We start from the raw sequence: 12,049 nt of genomic DNA, 5'->3' as shown, positions 1-12,049 counted from the left end.
GGGCAAATCATTTAAAACAGAGATGAGGAAGAATTTCTTCACTCAAAGAGTGGTGAGCCTGTGGAATTCCCTGCCACAGAGGGCTGTGAAGGCTAATTCAATAAATATTTTCAAGAGAGAATTGGATATATTTCTGAAGGCTAAGGGGATTAAGGGTTACGGAGAAAAGGCGGGGACGGGGTACTGAACTGGTAAGATCAGCTATGATCTCAGACGAAGATCAGCCATGATCTCATTGAATGGCGGAGCAGGCTCGAAGGGCCGAATGGCCTACTCCTGTTCCTATCTCTATGTTAATGCCTTACAGTAATTGGGCGAGGTGGACAGAGAAACAGACTAATGGGGCATGAATGGCATCAGGTGTGGCTGAAGAGATAGTGGATGCATTGGTTTTGATCTTCCAAAATTCCCTAGATTCTAGAACGGTCCCAGCGGATTGGAAGGTCGCAAATGTAACACCGCTATTCAAGAAAGGAGGGAGAGAGAAAACAGGGAACTACAGGCCAGTTAGCCTGACATCAGTTGTCAGGAAAATGCTGGAATCCATTGTTAAGGAAGTGGCATCAGGACACTTAGAGAATCGTATCATTAGGCAGAATCAACATGGTTTTATGAAAGGGAAATCGTGTTTGACAAATTTAGGAGAGTTTTTTGAGGATGTATCTAGCAGGGTAGATAAAGGGGAACCAGTGGGTGTAGTATATTTGGATTTCCAAAAGGCGTTCGATAAGGTGCCACATAAAAGGTTATTACACAAGATCAGGGCTCATGAGGTTGGGGGTAATAATAGCATGGATAGAGGATTGGTTAATGGACAGAAAACAGAGAGTAGGGATAAACGGGTCTTTTTCAGGTTGGCAGGCTGTAACTAGTGGGGAACCGCAAGGATCAATGTTGGGGCCTCAGCTATTTACAATCTATATTAATGACCAAGATGAAGGGACCGAGTGTAATGTATCCAAGTTTGCTGACAATACAAAGCTAGGTGGGACAGTAAGCAGTGAGGAGAACACAGAGTCTGCAAAGGGATATAGATAGACTAAGTGAGTGGGCAGTAAGGTGGCAGATGGAATATAATGTAGGGAAATGTGAGGTTATTCGCTTTGGTAGGAAAAATAGAGAAACAATATTTTTTAAATGGTGAGAAACTTTCAAATGTTGGTGTTCAGAGAGATTTGGGTGTCCTCGTGCAAGAAACACAGAAAGCTAGCATGCAGGTACAGCAAGCAACAAGGAAGGCAAATCGCATGTTGGCCTTTATTGCAAGGGGGTTGGAGTATAGGAGTAAGGAAGTCTTGCTACAATTGTACAGGGCCTTGGTGAGACCACACCTGGAGTACTGTGCAGAGCTTTGGTCTCATCATCTAAGGAAGGATATACTTGCCTTGGAGGCGGTGCAACAAAGGTTCACTAGATGATTCCTGGGGTGAGAGGGCTGTCCTATGATGAGAGATTGTGTAGAATGGGCCTATACTCTCTGGAGTTTAGAAGAATGAGAGGTGATCTCATTGAAACATACAAGATTCTGAAGGGGATTGACAGGGTAGATGCTGAGAGGTTGTTTCCCCAGATTGGAGTGTCTAGAACTAGGGGGCATAGTCTCAGAATAAGGGTTTGCCATTTAAGACCGAGATAAGGAGGAATTTCTTCACTCACAGGGTTGTGAATCCTTGGAATTCTCTGTTCCAGAGGGCTGTGGATGCTGAGTCTTTGAGTATATTCAAGGCTGAGATAGATAGATTTTTGGACTCCAGGGGAATCAAGGGATATGGAGATCGGGCGGGAAAGTGGAGTTGAGGTCGATGATCAGCCATGATCTTATTGAATGGCGGAGCAGGCTCGAGGGGCCTTATGGCCTACTCCTGCTCCTATTTCTTACGTTCCGCGAGAGATTAGATACTGATGCGCTATCAATTACTCATAAAAGACCGAGAGTTAGAAGAGTAACTAAAGGCTTTTATTAACAACAGAATGGAGGTCTGCCTCGAGTGGTCGACAGGCCCAGGATACAAAGGGCTGGGGAGCAGTCACCTTTATACTAGGACCTGTGGGAGGAGTCAGCCGAGGCATGTCCAGGCATGTACACAGTGGAATACAAACAGGACAAACAGGAATACAAACAGTGGTTTACCACATTCACCCCTTGTTTAAAATTGAGTCCGGCGGGGTGAAGTGTATTAAAAGTTAGTGTATTGGAGTCTCTCCGGAGGTCTTGTCTGCCGCTGTGATCGGCGTGGCGACGGCAGGGGTAGTGAAGCTTCCAGCGTCGAGTCCAGCGTAGGCTGTGGCACAGGCGTGTCGTCCTCGTAGATGTCGAGCGGGTCGCGGGGCCCAGGCCTGCCGTCTGCTGGGGCTGGATATCGGATCGTGGGGGGGGGGGGGGGGGGGGGGTGGTAGTGGGTAGTGGGTTACTGCGGTCCCCGAGGGTGCAAGGTCTCTTATGGAGACTGTGTCCTCCCGCCCGTCCGGGTATGCGATGTAAGCATACTGGGGGTTGGCGTGGAGGAGGTCGACCCTCTCGACTAGGGGGTCCGTTTTATGGGTCCTCACGTGTCTTCTCAGTAGGACCGGCCCTGGGGACGTCAGCCATGGCGGTAGCGATGTCCCCGATGTGGACTTCCTTGGGAAGACAAACATTTTCTCATGAGGGGTGGCGTTAGTGGCAGTGCAGAGCAGTGACCGAATAGAGTGGAGCGCATCGGGGAGCACATCCTGCCAGCGGGAGGTTGGAAGGCCCCTAGACTTTAAGGCTAGCAGGACGGCCTTCCAAACTGTCGCATTTTCTCTTTCCACCTGTCCGTTCCCCCGGGGGTTGTAACTGGTGGTCCTGCTTGTGGCAATACCCCTAGTTAGCAGGTACTGACGGAGTTCGTCGCTCATAAACGATGAGCTGAGCCCCGGTTGCTATGGATATAGCTGGGGAAGCCGAACAGGGTGAAGAGGTTGTTCAGACATTTAATGACCGTGGCACTGGTCATGTCCGGGCAGGGGAAGGCGAACGGGAAACGGGAGTACTCATCAATAATATTGAGGAAGTACACATTGCGGTCGGAGGAGGGGAGAGGCCATTTAAAATCGACGCTCAGGCGCTCGAAGGGGCGAGTGGCTTTTATCAGGTGGGCCCTGTCTGGTCTATAAAAGTGCGGTTTGCACTCAGCGCAGACTTGGCAGTTCCTGGTCATGGTCCTGACCTCCTCAATAGAGTAAGGCAGGTTGCGGGCCTTGATGAGGTGGAAGAACCTGGTGACCCCCGGGTGGCAGAGGTCATTGTGGAGGACCCGTAGTCTATCGATCTGCGCGCTGGCGCAGGTGCCACGCGATAGCGCATCCGGGGGTTCATTTAGCTTCCCGGGCCGGTACAAGATCTCGTAGTTGTAGGTGGAAAGTTCGATTCTCCACCTCAAGATCTTGTCATTTTTGATTTTGCCCCTCTGCTTGTTGTTAAACATAAAAGCAACTGAACGCTGGTCAGTGAGCAGGGTAAATCGTTTTCTGGCCAGGTAGTGCCTCCAATGACGCACAGCCTCCACAATCGCCTGGGCCTCCTTCTCAACAGCGGAGTGTCTGGTCTCCGGGCCTTGGAGGGTTCGTGAAAAGAAGGCCACGGGTCTCCCCGCCTGATTGAGGGTAGCGGCCAGGGCAAAGTCGGACGCGTCGCTTTCCACCTGGAAGGGGATGGATTCGTCCACTGCGTGCATGGTGGCTTTGGCAATGTCCTCCTTGATACGGTGGAAGGCTAAGCGGGCCTCTGCCGTCAAGGGAAAAGAGGTGGACTTGATCAGCGGACGGGCCTTGTCCGCATAGTAGGGGACCCACTGGGCGTAATAGGAGAAAAACCCTAGGCACCTCTTCAGGGCCTTGAGGCAGTGGGGCAGTGGAAGTTCCATAAGGGGACGCATCCGGTCGGGGTCGGGGCCGATGACTCCGTGTTCCACAACACAGCCAAGGATGGCGAGGCGGTTTGTGCGGAATATGCACTTCTCCTTGTTATATGTCAGGTTTAGGAGTTGGGCGGTGCGGAGGAATTTTTCGAGGTTTGCGTCATGGTCCTGCAAGTCACGGCCGCAGATGGTCACATTGTCCAGATATGGGAAAGTGGCCTGCAACGCATTTTGATCTACCATCCGGTCCATCTCCCTTTGGAAGACGGAGACCCCATTGGTGACGCCAAAGGGAACCCTAAGGAAGTGATAGAGGCGGCCGTTTGCCTCAAAGGCAGTGTACTGGCGGTCCTCAGGGCGGATGGGGAGCTGGTGGTACGCTGATTTCAGGTCAATGGTCGAGAAGACGCGGTACTGCGCGATCTGGTTGACCATATCAGCTATACGGGGGAGTGGGTAGGCGTCCAGCAGGGTGTAGCGATTTATTGTCTGGTTGTAGTCGATGACCAGGCGCTGCTTCTCGCCGGTCTTAACGACCACAACCTGGGCTCGCCAGGGGCTGGTGCTGCCCTCAATAATCCCTTCTTTCAGGAGCCGCTCCACTTCGGTTTTAATGAAAACCCTGTCCCCGGCACTGTATCGCCTGCTCTTTGTGGCGATGGGCTTACAGTCGGGGGTGAGGTTAGCAAACAGTGGTGGGGGGGTGACTCTGAGTGTGGAGAGGTTGCACCTGGTGCGCGGCGGGCAATTTGGAAGCTGCTGGCTGCGGACTGTGAGTGGGGGTAGGGGTCCACCGTACGCCATCGTAACACTTTTAAGGTGGCACTGAAAATCTAACCCCAGCAGGACGGCAGCGCAGAGGTCAGGCAGGACCAGAAGTTTAAAATGATCGTACACGGTCCCGTCTACTACGAGTGTCACCACGCAGTAGCCGCCGATGTCCGCCGACTGGGACTCGGAGGCCATAGAAATCCGCTGTTGTGCAGGCAGGACTGGGAGAGAGCAACGCCGCACCGTGTCGGGGTGGATGAAGCTCTCCGTGCTCCCAGAGTCAAAAAGGCAGATTGTATCGTGACCATTTACCTTAATGTCCATTGTGGAACTGGCCAGTTGGTGCGGTCTCGCTTGGTCCAGTGTAACGGATGCCAGCGTAGGGGTCGGTGTGTCGCTGCGGGTATCAGATGAGGCGGTGTCGGGGGCCTGCTGCGTCCCGGCTGTCGTCCAAGATGGCGGCGTCCATGATCCCCATGTGGCTGGAGGCGTCCAAAATGGCTGCTGTACCGGTGATTCGCACATGGCCGGGGAGGTCCAAGATGGCGGCCCGCATGGCCCACACGCGGCGCTGCTGGGGTTCGGGGTGGCTTTGGCCCTGCAGACGCTAGCGTAGTGTCCCTTCTTCCCGCAGCCCGAGCAGATCGCGTTTTTCGCCGGGCAGCGCGCTCTGGGGTGTTTTGCCTGGCCACAGAAGTAGCATTTCTGGCCTTGGGGCACTGCTGTCTGGCCTTGGGACACTGCTGCGGTAGTTGGGCCGTTGTTGGGGTGTGGCTGGGGTGGCATGGCGCTATGAGGCGGTCCTACCGTGTCCCAGGCTGTCATTCCCCGCGGCGTCCACGGTGCAGAGGAGTAGGCATCCATGCCCTGGTAGGCTGCATCCAACGATAGTGCGAGTTCAGAGGCCTTGTTGAGGTCGAGGTTACTCTGCTCCAACAGTCGCTGTCGGGTGTAATTGGATCTGTGGCCCGCTACAAAAGCGTCCCGGATAAGTTCCTCTGTGTACACGGCGGCCTTTACATCCTTACAACCACAGGCCCGGCCAAGCACAGACAGTGCCTGAAGGTATTCCACGGTCGATTCCCCAGGTTGTTGTTTACGACTCCCCAGAAGGTGCCTGGCGTACACTTCGTTCACTGGGCGCGTGTACTGGTCCTTGAGGAGCTTGATAGCGTCCGCGTACGAGGTCGCGTCTTGGATGACCGAGTACACTCGGTGGTTCACTTTGGAGGTCAGGACATCCAGTTTGTCCTCGTCCGATTTGATTGCTTCGGAGGCGGTCAGGAATTTTTCGAAACACTTAAGCCAGTGAGTAAACTTGGTGGATGAGTCCGCCTCCCGATGATCTAAGTCCAGGCATGCTGGTGTGAGGATCTTCTCCATTATAAAAATGTTGTTAATAAAATTGATGCGCTATCAATTACTCATAAAAGACCGAGAGTTAGAAGAGTAACTAAAGGCTTTTATTAACAACAGAATGGAGGTCTGCCTCGAGTGGTCGACAGGCCCAGGATACAAAGGGCTGGGGAGCAGTCACCTTTATACTAGGACCTGTGGGAGGAGTCAGCCGAGGCATGTCCAGGCATGTACACAGTGGAATACAAACAGGACAAACAGGAATACAAACAGTGGTTTACCACAGATACCAGATATGTGGAATTAATCAATCTCCCATCAACTGTAACTATTTCAGATCAAGGGAGCTGGGGCAAGAGTGGGAAATAACAATAATAAAGGTGAGGAAAGAAAGAGGAAAAAGAAAATAATGAAATCAGCCAAGGGCTGCCAGGAACAGAACAGGAAGAAAAGGACAAAAAACAGAGAAGGATAAAGTCAGAAAAAGATAGCACAGACAAGGAAAGCACGGCAAAGAGAAAATCAACGCAAGAGTAAATAATAAACTTCTTTTTATACCGGCTGATGTTGCAGACCCAACGCAAATGCCAGCAAAATCACAGCATGATGCCCAATGAGGATACCAGGAGAGCAAAGAAATGGCTATCTGAGGAAGGATGTTCTTGCCATGGAGGGAGTGCAGCGAAGATTCACCAGGCTGATACCTGGGATGGCAGGAATGACGTATGAGGAGAGGTTGGGTCGATTGGGCTTATACTCGCTGGAGTTTAGAAGAATGAGAGAGGATCTCATTGAAACTTATAAAATTCTAACAGGACTAGACAGACTAGATGCAGGAAGGATGTTCCCGATGGTCAGGGAGTCCAGAACCAGGGGTCACAGTCTAAGGATAAGGGGTAAGCCATTTAGGACAGAGATGAGGAGGAATTTCTTCACCCAGAGAGTGGTGAACCTGTGGAATTCTCTACCACAGAAGGCAGTAGAGGCCAATTCATTAAATATATTCAAGAAGGAGTTGGATATATTTCTTAAGGCTAAAGGGATCAAGGGATATGGAGAGAAGGCAGGAACGGGGTATTGAATTTGGATGATCAGCCATGATCTCATTAAATGGTGGAGCAGGCTCGAGGGGCCAAATGGCCTACTCCTGCTCCTATCTTCTATGTTTCTATGGCTATGCTAAAACTCTGCAATGCTGGCACATTGATAACATTTAAATATCATGCCCAGCCTGGACCTTGCACAGGGTGTGCAATAAGGGAGAGTGGGAGGCAGCAAATCTTGTGAGCTTTCAGCCTTTAAATGGTTGCAGTTCAAATGTGAAGGAATGGGACATAATCTTTATGGAACATTAAGATTATGTGAGCCTTTATAAACAGTCAAAATGTATTTCAAAAAGTTTCAGTCTTTGAAAACACTTGTGTAGGGGGCACGGAGAAGTGAAGCAATGAAAAACCCAAAGTAGAAGTACGAAACAGAACCTGTGGGCTATGACTGACCCTTCTGCTTGATGGCTGATGAAGTGGATGTGCTGCTGCCCCATTTGGCAGAAAGTGCAGATGAGTTAGCAGCCTCTCAGAGTCTTTCTACATCTGGTGAACCTTGCTGACCCTTTCAAAGGACTGAAGAAGTGCCAGTTAGTAATACAGAAACAAGCAGCTAGTACAGAATAAGCAGTTACAGGGGGATCAGATGACCCATCAAAGCAATACAGGGCCTGAAACCCAGTAACAACATAGATGATCAGCAGCCTGCCACCAACCTACTTCACCCACTGCGATAGCAACTAAAAGATTACATTTTAGAAAACACACAGCATATAGGCTCATACTATGACAAATATTAGCACCACATTAACCCTGGGTATTATTGTACATGTCCAGATGGAAACTGGGATGAAAACTTGGGCGTGCCCTACACTCTTGGATACCCTGCCATCTGGTAAAACCCTATGTACCTTGTCCTTTCCTAAAATTTGCACGGAACACAAATTGGCAATGCAGACCTCCACGCCCTATTCTGCAGCCAGAACTGCCAAACATTGATATTATATTCACGTGTGCAACTATATGGTGTGTTCATGATGTAAATAAAAAGGACTCCAAACAGGTCGAGATGATTCTTGGAATTCTGGGAACCAGTTACTTATGTAGACCATAAGGCAGAGATGGGAATGAATATGTACAACCTCACAGCACATAATATTTTCAGAATTAAATCACCAAGGAGTTCATAAAACAGAATTATGCTTTTCAGTTTATTTACCATATTCAGCACTGAAATTGCTACTTACAGAATCTGCCTCTTACTATGCTCACATAATAAATACCACTTTTATATTACAGAATTGCTTTCTGAGTACAAGAACCCTTTGAAATCTCCTTTGAATGGAAGCTGTTTCTTCACAGTTCCAAGGCTCGCTCGGTGGCCAAATTGCCCCATTTATACTGTGAGGCAGATTCAAGAACAAAACAACATTTTAGATATTCAAAAATAGAAACACACTTGTAGTTTAATCATTCCAACCAGGAACTTCCACAATGTTGGGGGAAGGTCCATCCAGGGTGACAATAATGAATGCAAAATCCTGCAGGCAGAACCAAGATGGAAAACATTACCGAGCCACTTTGTTTTGCTGTTAGAGGCACAACGCAAAAAACCCGAAGCTAGGAAGTTATAGTTTCAGTATTCCCCGACGGCACTCTTACCATCAAAGGCAACCCTGAAGTGTAAATGGGACACAATAATTAAGGGACCAGCAAATTTAGCCACAATGGGACTAACTAGTGCAACTAACATCTAAGCACCCTCTACGTTGCGCTCTCACACCAGATGCCTGCAAGCGTCCCTCAATAAACATGTGCATATAAGCCAGTATATGACTGGCTACTACAGCTACAATCAACAGTTACACATCAGTTCCTCTTTCTGTCTGGAGATATCCGCTGATTTAATTCACTAAAGTCTGCTACTGTATTATGTGTGAAAAATAAATATCGATCCTTTCCGCTTTACTACAGTATGGCAAAATTATGTGTTGATTTCCCTTCATGCACTCATCGCCAATTAGTAATCATCCTCTCCCCCATTCCAAATAAGTGACTGACAATAACCAGCATCACACCTAGCCTGGGTAAGTTACCTGACAAGACTAATGTACTCAGGACAGGAGCATGTAGTAACATACAATCAGCTAATATACCTGGGTTAGAGGTTACTGTCAGCTAATATATCTTGGTTTGGGGTTACATTCACCTAATACACCTGAGTTAGGGGTTACTAATAACTAATGTATTCATCTATTTGAGGCAGGTGGCACAAAATCAATGTTCCCATTAATTTGCCAGGGACGTATTTGTGTTTGGGAGACAGTAACAACCAACCCCAGAAACCCCAAGCCGGCTGTATTAGGAGACAGTCACCGCACCCCCCCCACCCCCACCCCCGGCACACCGACCAGTCACCGCCACCGCCCCCCCCCCACCCCCGGCACACCGACCAGTCACCGCCCCCCCCCCCTCCGGCACACCGACCAGTCACCGCCCCCCCCCCCCCCCACCGGCACACCGACCAGTCACGGCCCCCCCCCCGGCACACCGACCAGTCACCGCCCCCCCCCCGGCACACCGACCGCGCCCCCCCCCGGCACACCGACCAGTCACCGCCCCCCCCAGCACACCGACCAGTCACCGCCCCCCCCCGGCACACCGACCAGTCACCGCCCCCCCCCGGCACACCGACCAGTCACCGCCCCCCCCGGCACACCGACCAGTCACCGCCCCCCCCCGGCACACCGACCAGTCACCGCCCCCCCCGGCACACCGACCAGTCACCGCCCCCCCCCGGCACACCTACCAGTCACCGGCCCCCCCGGCACACCGACCAGTCACCGCCACCCCCGGCACACCGACCAGTCACCCTCCCCCACTGGCACACCGACCAGTCACCGCCCCCCCCCCCCCGGCACACCGGCCAGTCACCGCCCCCCCCGGCACACCGACCAGTCACCGCCCCCCCCGGCACACCTACCAGTCACCGGCCCCCCCGGCACACCGACCAGTCACCGCCACCCCCCGGCACACCGACCAGTCACCCTCCCCCACCGGCACACCCCCCCCCTCGCACACCGACCAGTCACCGCCCCCCCCGGCACACCGACCAGTCACCGCCGCCCCCCCCCCCCGGCACACCGACCAGTCACCGCCCCCCCCCCCCCCGGCACACGGACCAGTCACCGCTCCCCCCCCCCGGCACACGGATCAGTCACCGCCCCCCCCGGCACACCGACCAGTCAGCGCGCCCCCCCCCCCCCGGCACACGGACCAGTCAGCGCGCCCCCCCCCCCCGGGCACACGGACCAGTCAGCGCCCCCCCCGGCACACGGACCAGTCAGCGCCCCCCCCGGCACACGGACCAGTCAGCGCCCCCCCCGGCACACGGACCAGTCAGCGCCCCCCCCGGCACACGGACCAGTCACCGCCCCCCCCCCGCCCCCGGACCAGTCACCGCCCCCCCCCCCGCCCCCGGACCAGTCACCGCCCCCCCCCCGCCCCCGGACCAGTCACCGCCCCCCCCCGCCCCCGGACCAGTCACCGCCCGCCCGGCCCACGGACCAGTCACCGCCCCCCTCCCCTCCTCCGGCACACGTACCAGTCACCGCCCCCCCCCCGGCACACGGACCAGTCACCGCCCCCCCCCGGCACACGGACCAGTCACCGCCCCCCCCCCCGGCACACGGACCAGTCACCGCCCCCCCCCCCGGCACACGGACCAGTCACCGCCCCCCCCCCCGGCACACGGACCAGTCACCGCCCCCCCCCGGCACACGGACCAGTCACCGCCCCCCCCACCCCCGGTACACTAACAGTCACCGTCCCCCCACCCCCGGTACACGAACAGTCACCGTCCCCCCACCCCCGGTACACGAACAGTCACCGTCCCCCCACCCCCGGTACACGAACAGTCACCGTCCCCCCACCCCCGGTACACGAACAGTCACCGCCCCCCGGCACATTAACGGTACTTGTCTAGTGGGAGATGATTTGCCGCCGCCTCCTCTCCCGTGCCTTCTTCCCGTGCACTGTGACCGGGCCTGGGGCCTTCCCTTCAATGGAGCCGCGGCCTCGCCCGGACATCGACCCCGTCAGACCAGGCCGGAAATCCCTCCCGGTTGGAAACTCACCGCGGTGCCGCTTAAGCTGATCCTCCGCCAATTTTACTCAAAAATCGCGCCACCGCTCCCAGCCTCTGATCGGAAGATCTCCGCTCTGCCCAAACCTCGCTTCGCCGAGCGGCCCGAGCAGGTAAACAAGGCCCGGCCGGCGCGCACTTCCGGCCGCTCCGCGGAGCTGTCAGCCTGATAGAGCGAGCCCACAGCCGCCATCTTCAGCTCACAGCGAGGCTGCAGAGTTCATGCAGCTGCACTGTGTTGCTTGTTCATTAGGATTAACCACTCATTTTCATTTAAAACTGTAATCTACATTTTACTAAATAGCGATGTAAGGATTATCGATATCTCGACTTCTCTGTCTCCATTTCTGGGATAGGCTGTCAACCAATATCCACTATAAGCCCACTGACTCCCACAGCTACCTGGACTACACTTCCTCCCACCCTTCCTCCTGTAAAGACTCTATTCCATTCTCCCAGTTTCTCCGTCTCCGTAGCATCTGTTCTGACGATGCCACCTTCCACACCATTGCTTCTGATATGTCTTCCTTTTTCCTCAACCGAGGATTCCCCTCCGCTGTGGTTGTCAGGTCCCTCTTCTGCGTCCGTCCCATTTCCTGCACTTCTGCTCTCACCCTTTCCCCTCCCTCCCGGAACCGCGATAGGGTTCTCCTTGTCCTCACCTTCCACCCCACCAGCCTCCACATTCAACAGATCATCCTCTGCCATTTTCGCCACCTCCAGCGTGATTCCACCACCAAACACATCTTCCCCTCTCAGCATTCCGAAGGAACCGCTTCCTCCGTGACACCCTGCTCCACTCCTCAATCACCCCCAACAGCCCCTCGCCTTCTCTTTCCGATGGCACCTTC

The 12,049-nt window shown here is 53.7% G+C and overlaps 1 protein-coding gene across 3 annotated transcripts in view; it reads right to left on the bottom strand.

The window, feature by feature from the left end:
- Nucleotides 1–11,382, bottom strand: part of slu7 (SLU7 homolog, splicing factor) — a 72,137-nt gene extending 60,755 nt beyond the window's left edge. For 2 of the 3 annotated variants that reach the window (XM_085995401.1, XM_085995404.1), the window contains exon 1: nucleotides 11,191–11,382. The gene's annotated coding sequence lies outside the window, so the exon portion shown is untranslated. Of the gene's footprint in view, nucleotides 1–8,513; nucleotides 8,596–11,190 lie in introns of all 3 variants that reach the window. The other variant, XM_085995402.1, reaches the window with a different exon arrangement.
- Between the last annotated feature and the right edge of the window lie 667 nt (nucleotides 11,383–12,049).

The sequence above is a fragment of the Somniosus microcephalus genome, chromosome 8 (assembly GCF_052327205.1).
Source record: "Somniosus microcephalus isolate GS21.2 chromosome 8, FLI_Smic_1.0, whole genome shotgun sequence".
NCBI classification, from domain to species: Eukaryota; Metazoa; Chordata; class Chondrichthyes; order Squaliformes; family Somniosidae; genus Somniosus; species Somniosus microcephalus.
The sequence above is the reverse complement of the archived record's forward strand: the minus strand, read 5'-3'. Positions and strand labels throughout refer to the sequence as shown.